At 34.2% G+C, this 6,889-nt stretch overlaps 1 pseudogene; it reads right to left on the bottom strand.

Moving 5' to 3' along the window:
• Nucleotides 1-3,589, bottom strand: part of LOC123252648 — an 8,527-nt pseudogene extending 4,938 nt beyond the window's left edge.
• Nucleotides 3,590-6,889: the final 3,300 nt, after the last annotated feature.

Genomic DNA, 6,889 nt, shown 5'->3' with positions numbered 1-6,889 from the left:
TTGTTTCTGGCTGCTTGTAGTATTTTCTGCTTGGCCTTGGAGCACTTGGACTATCACATTCCTGTGAGTTGTCATTTGAGGATTAATTTTTGAGGTGATCTGTGGATTCTTTCAATCTCTATTTTATTCTATTATTCATGAATATCAGGATAATTTTCTTGGATAATTTCTGATAATATTATATCTTGTTTTTTTATTTAATTAATTTTGGGGGCTGTGACTTTTAGGTAGTCCAATAATTCTTAAATCATCTCTTCTGAATGTATTTTCTAGGTTAGTTGTATTTTTAGTGAGAAATTTCATATTTTCTTCTATTTTTCCATTCTCTTGCTTTTTTATTTTATTTCTCATGAAATCATTAGCTTCTATTTGTCCAATTGTAATTTTTAAAGACTAAACTTTTTATGACTTTCTTCTTTTTATTCTCCTTTTTCCATTTGGTCCATTCTATTTTTATGGGACTCTTTTCTTCTTTGGACTTTTTTGCCCTTTTTCAGTAGGTCATTTCTGTTTTTATAGACATTTTTATCATTATTGAATTTTTGTACCTCTTTTCTCAGTTGATCAATTTTGCTTGTAAAGCTGTTTTCTTCTTACATTACTTTCATTTCTTTTCCCTGTTTTTCTTCAATCTATCTTAATTAATTTTTGAATCACTTTTTGAGTTCTTCCATAGCTTGAGATCAATTCCCCCTTTTCTTTGAAATTTTACATGTGGTTGCTTATATCTCACCAATACCTTTTGGTTCTGTGCTTTATTCTTTGTCCTTATAGAATTTTTTAAGTTTTAAGTGGTTTTTTTTCTGTTTGCTCATTTCCCAGTTTTTTTTTTTTTTGGTTTTTTTTTGCCTGTGGACTGGGAATTCTGAAAGCTGATGATTCTGTATTTTCTGCTTCTGGCTTGCAGTGTTCAGCACTGTAAGCTTTTTTGCCTTGGGGAATATGTCTTCACTACATCAATGTAGGCTTGAAAGTGCCCAGCTCTATGGACTTCTTGGCCTCACTGTTGACTGGTCTCAGGATCTGGGATTTCAAGGGTTTGGTCTTAGTTGCTCTTTTTTGTTTGTTTGCTTGCTTGCTTTTTGGCTACATGATTGCCAGATTTAATGTAACTGTTATTCTCATTTCTGTCCTGCAAAAGTAAGAAAATGTCCCATAAAAATTACACTGTGAAATATAAGCACAAAATTTCTTGACATAGTTCTAGAAAAAATGTTGGCACCAATTGCATTAAAAAACAAGTTTTAAGCATAATTAAAAAAATACAAGGACAATTTATTAATGCATTTTAGAAACAACTGAGTAGGTTGCTAAGAGTCTTTTGGTCTTCCAAATATAAATATTCCCAACAAACATATATATTCAGCCAGATATGTATACCTCTACTTTATATACAAATGATTACAGATGCAGGAACACTTTGTCCTACTAGCCAATCTCATTCTCATGAGCTACTTTTCATTCCTCTCACTTCCAAAGGTCCTATATTCCAGTTCCAGGGTTTATAGCAAGAAGATATATCAGGAAACAGGGAAAAGTTAGGAGGGAAGGGAAAACATTATTCTATTACAGTTATTTAGAACAATACTTCTGACTACTACCAATTTTTTCCCAATGGAGACTCCATCCCTATCATTTACCACCTCATTCTGTTGGAATTCTTGCTCTAGAAATCATCATTAGAGACTTATAATTTTGGAATTCAGGTGGGAAAGGAGAATCACCATTGCTAGGAATGTGGCTGAGAAAGAATAGGTTTTTGTCACCCTAAACTAGCACCCAAAATTTATTTTTCCATAAACACACTTTCACAAATGGTGATTTAGTTCCATAATTGAACTCTATTCTGGATTAAGCAGATTCCTGTGATTTAGGCTAAGAATTTAATCACCATTTACAACATTATTTCTACTAGAAATGACTTTCTGGTTTTAAACATGACTTCCAATCTCTTAGAACAGCCCATTTAGTTAAATTGGATATTGTCTGTACTTTATAAGCTTATAGGAAATAGCAAGATTATCTTTGCTATAAAGCAATCTCCAAAATCATCAGGGGATCTTAAAAGAGGTAAAATTCTTTGGCTAATTAATCCCATATGCTAGTTTCCTGCACTTCATCAAGTTAAAAATGTTTTGCAGCAATTTCCTACAGGTACTTAAATATTGAGGACAATGGATACAGAATCATAAAATATGTCAGTTTGCTAAATATTCTAAGTAGAATAATATTTACAGCATTTAATGCCCACCTTTCAGGTATTCATATCCATCATGAAACATACCATAATAAAAACTCACCTGCTCTACTTGCATGGTAATAACAAATGTTCTAAAATGTAAGAGGTAAAGGAATTATAAAACAGTGTTATTTAGTCTGACTGAAGAACATTTTCCTAAGTGAATCAAAGAGATTTGATTCTATAATTAAATATAATTACAATAGTTCTAAGAAAATGGAGTCCATTATTTCCACTTGAAAAATCCATATTTTATACACTAATTTCAATGCTATCAATGTAGTCAATATCCAGATCTAATGTTTCCAGTTTCATTGGGCAGAAGACTGCAGAGATTCTTTCAAATGAGTAATCACTAAAATACAAGGGTTTTTTAAGACTGCTTACTCTTTAGTATATCTACATAATTTACTTTTTTAAAAGATGTCATAAATGGTCCAAAGTCACTAGCACTTTGTGAGGCTATTTGAACAGTATTAAAAATGGATTTTTAAATATTTGTCCCAAATGTTTATTTTTGAAGAACTAAAGGTTCTCAATGATTTTCTCTCCTCCCCATCAACTAATTATAGTAAAAAGAAGTCTTAGAAAAATATGAATAACAAAAATTTCATAAAATTTAGATAGGTTAATAAGGCCTTTAAAAAAACTGGAAGCCCCCCCCACTTAGAAAAGAATTGTAGTTAATAAAAGTAATATTTCACATTATTGGTGAGCTGCAGAGGCAGCCAAAAGCTTTAAGGCTTCTGAGAACAGCAGACATAAATTATTTGCTTTAAAGATAAGTAATAAGAGATGCAATTTATTCTCTTGCATAAGGCAGGTATGTTTATATAAGATCAAACCAAGAACCTCTAGATTACAGAAGTTATAAATGCTCTTCCAAGATTTGAGTGCAAAAATCTGCCATTAAGAAAAGGCCTACAAACAAGGGAAAATGAAATTTGGCTTGACTGATAAGCACTTGCAGAGGTCAAAGCAAGTTCAAAATCCCTTTCAAGATTTAGTTTAGTGATTCTTTCCCTGGATTTTGTGGGAAAGATGTCAAAAAGCCTCATAGGATGTCTGTAGATTTATGCATCATGGAGGCAAAATTAAAAAGGACACAAATAGATTTTCTCAGAAATTAGTAGTGCCCCCATAAAATTAAAGGTTCTGAATCACCATTCTCTAATTTAAGAACTCTGTGGGCTAAATCATGATTACCTTTTGAAAAACAAGTTGCATCCCTTTACCAGACAAGGGAGGGGGAGCATTCCTTGGGAAGTTGTCTAAAACATCATTTACATGGGTTTCTAATCTCTTAGTAAAACCATCAATGTCTATTGCTGCAGGACCATACTTAGACATACAATTGCCCACCAAAACATTTATGATCCTATTATTTGTGAGGATCCCAACTTCCCCATTTTCTTTCACTCTATCAAAGATTCTCTCATTTTTTAAATTAATTCTTGGATGTGAACCTGGGAAATTTATTATAGCTCCCTTAACTTATTTTCTCAGTTCCCTGAAAAATTCAGTGTCCCTGGTCCTGTAGAGCACCAGCTGTTTCTAGAAGACAAGTGTGAGCAGTTAGCTACATGAAAATCTTCACATAAATTATTAGCCCCTCCATTCTCCTCCCACCCCAACTTGTACTAAATAGAGACTATAAACCTTGACACTCTAGCAGAAGAATATCTAGTCTGAAGATACTCTTAGTAGTTTTCTTTAGTAGAAAGTGATGCTGGATCTTCCACCTGGGGGGTTGAGGATTTTGGTGTGTGATCCAGGCCTAGGGCCCAGCCTGGACTCATGGTTCTCAATCTTGATTTTAGATGCAGTTTCCTTGGCTTGTTCCTCCTTTCCTTTGTTATATTTATCATCACATTCTTCTCTTGAAGATTGTAGCAGCTCCTCAGGGTTTCAATAGATTAGGTGAGTTTGATAGTCCAGCCATATATAATATTTTGCAAACCAAATCAAAAGGGCTAGAGTGTTAATCCAAGTTGTCTACATTGGCCCTGCCCTGGGACCTATAGACCAGGAAAATCATTGACTTTTCTCCCTAGTTATCCCTGACCATTCAGGTTCACTCCTTAAACTTGTCTATTTTTTCTGCTTTTAGCATTAATTCTGGAGAGTTATTTTTTATTGTTTGTGAGGGATATTAGGAGGTTGAAGAAGTGTCATTTCCTCCTCCACCCCTGTTTCCTTATTCCTAACTGAAATATTTATTATTTCATGGTAATTATAGCAAATCTTAAAAATAAATTTTCTCTTTTCAGCCTGATATTTACCATGATTATGCACTGTCAGAAACCTGCCAGACAATGTTCAGCCATCCTTGAAAAGGGCATAAGGAGAATGAGATGAGGTAAGAAGGATGAGACAAAACACTGTGTGGGATCAGGAGGGCCAGGCTGGCTGATGGCAAACAAGGTAACTGTATTGAGGGTCACTACTGATTTTATAGGGGAAGAAAAACAAGCTGGGGCTCCAGCACAAACTTTCCATATCCATAGTAAAAGGTAATGATTAACAGAGAGACTTTAAGCAATCACAATCCAATTTGCCATACGTAGTGATTTAAAGGATACATGTTTAGGTGTCTGAGACATGGGAGGAGTTTCCACAGGTTACTTGATATATACCTAACAGTTTCCCTGAAGTTTCAACAGGTTACATGATACATACACAATCAGGAGTTCCTAGAGGTTTTAGGTACAAACATAACCTACATGGAGAAGGGAAAGAAGGGAGGGGAATGTTGGTAGGAATCTTCTGCTCTATGTTCCAGAGCTTTGCTAAATGGGGATAAGGCTTTGTATGCTAAAATGTCCCTGTCAACTTTATTTTTGGAACCCCCATGTTTGATCCTATCCCTTGGAAATTTGCTTTAAGGGAAGTCCCAAACTGAACTTGTCTTACACTGAACAAAGAACCACAAAGCATTTATTAAGTGTCTTGAATAGGTCTGATAAAAACGCTCAAATCCTCTATCATCCTTTTTGTCTAAGTTTTCCCCATTCTACTGGAGATCCATTCCCAAGAAGATCAGCATCTGAGTGGAACCATCATTTTGTATCCATCACAGGTTAGGCCACTCCCTGACTTCTCCAGCCTCTGGCTACAGCCTTTTACTCAAGCCTGCTTGTAACCAGTCAGGGTATGTTTGGTGTACTTAATTCTTCACAAGGTAAATAAGACACCAAGTTCTATAGCTCTATGAAAAATTATCTTTGGTGGCCTATTTTCCCAGAGACACCGTTTGCAGAGTGGGAGAATATGTGAATAAACCTAAAGCCAAATTAGATCCACTGAGGAAAAACAGCCATAAAGACATCTTTATGAGTTTGCCTGTGGTCTCATGGCAGGGCCAAGATCTCAAAACAGCAGCTCAAAAAGTATTGTTTATTAGAACCAAAATAAGACAACTCCTGAAAGCTTCCTTCATAATAATCCTTGAGTTGTTCATTATATTGCTGACCAAAGAAGCTTCTATAATTTCACGACAAAATGACCGAGACTCTCCTTTCCCCTAATTCCTATGTACCCTTCTTGAAAAAATATCACATTAGAAGTTTAGAGAAGTTCATAAAACTCCAATAAATATTCAAAAATGTTATAAAAACTGAAATTGAATTTTCCAAATTGTATATAACAAATATTGATAATAAAGAGGTCTGTTGTTTTCCTGAGTCATGCTTATTAAAGTTTTGGGAAAGCATTCAGGATAATTGAGTTGATTAATTTTGTGATACATGATATTCAGAGAACTAATACTTGGTAAATACAATAAAACTATATACTTGAAGTGTATTTTTAAAAGCAGTTTTTAATTTTTTGCTTATCTCTGTTGACAACAAAGAGAAAGGTTGCATTCTAGAGGCAAATATTTAGAAATTGAACAGGTGATTAGGAAAGTTTTTCATGACAATTGAATTTTAGGACTATGGATAAAAACCTAGGAATTAAAAGATTCTGAGTTGGGCTCAAAATATGCAAATAAAATGTATATATCTAACATTTTGTAAACCAAATCAAAAGGATTTCAAAATGAAAAAGAAGATATAGGGATAATAGAAAAATAAAGATACTTTGGAATTCCCAGCAATTCGAGTGTTCCATAAACACTCAAATAAATTATGAAACATGCCCACGCTGTCTACTAAGCCCCATTTGGAGGGTTGGGTTTATATTGAGTGGTGAGAGAAAGATCCTAGGCAAAGTCTAGCTTGAGGTGACCCCAATGCCCAGTTATGGGTGTTTTGCAGCAGAGGAAAATCTCAGCCAAGCAGCATAGTGTCAAAAGGATTTAGGCACAAGTTTATGCAATGGGCTAGCTTTTTTGTGGGTAAGAGTGAGATCTAGGAATCATTGAGAGTTGAACCAGCCTTAGAATGGATAAAGGAAGGGTCTTTTTTTGGCAAAGGAGGAAAAATCCTGTAAGTGGCTAAAAAGAAAGACTTCAGGTATGAAAGGATCATGAATTGGATGGCACAAGTATTGATTTGTAAAAAATCAAACAAAGAAACAAAAAACCAACACAAAGCTTAGAATATAAAATTACAAAAGGCAAAAGAAAAAAGTTCATAAATAAAAATAATTCATGATGAAATTGGAATACTTTAATCAAATAGAGTTTCTAGACATTCTTGATAAAAA

The sequence above is a fragment of the Gracilinanus agilis genome, chromosome 6 (genome assembly GCF_016433145.1).
Source record: "Gracilinanus agilis isolate LMUSP501 chromosome 6, AgileGrace, whole genome shotgun sequence".
NCBI classification, from domain to species: Eukaryota; Metazoa; Chordata; class Mammalia; order Didelphimorphia; family Didelphidae; genus Gracilinanus; species Gracilinanus agilis.
This window is presented reverse-complemented; position numbering and strand designations above follow the sequence as displayed.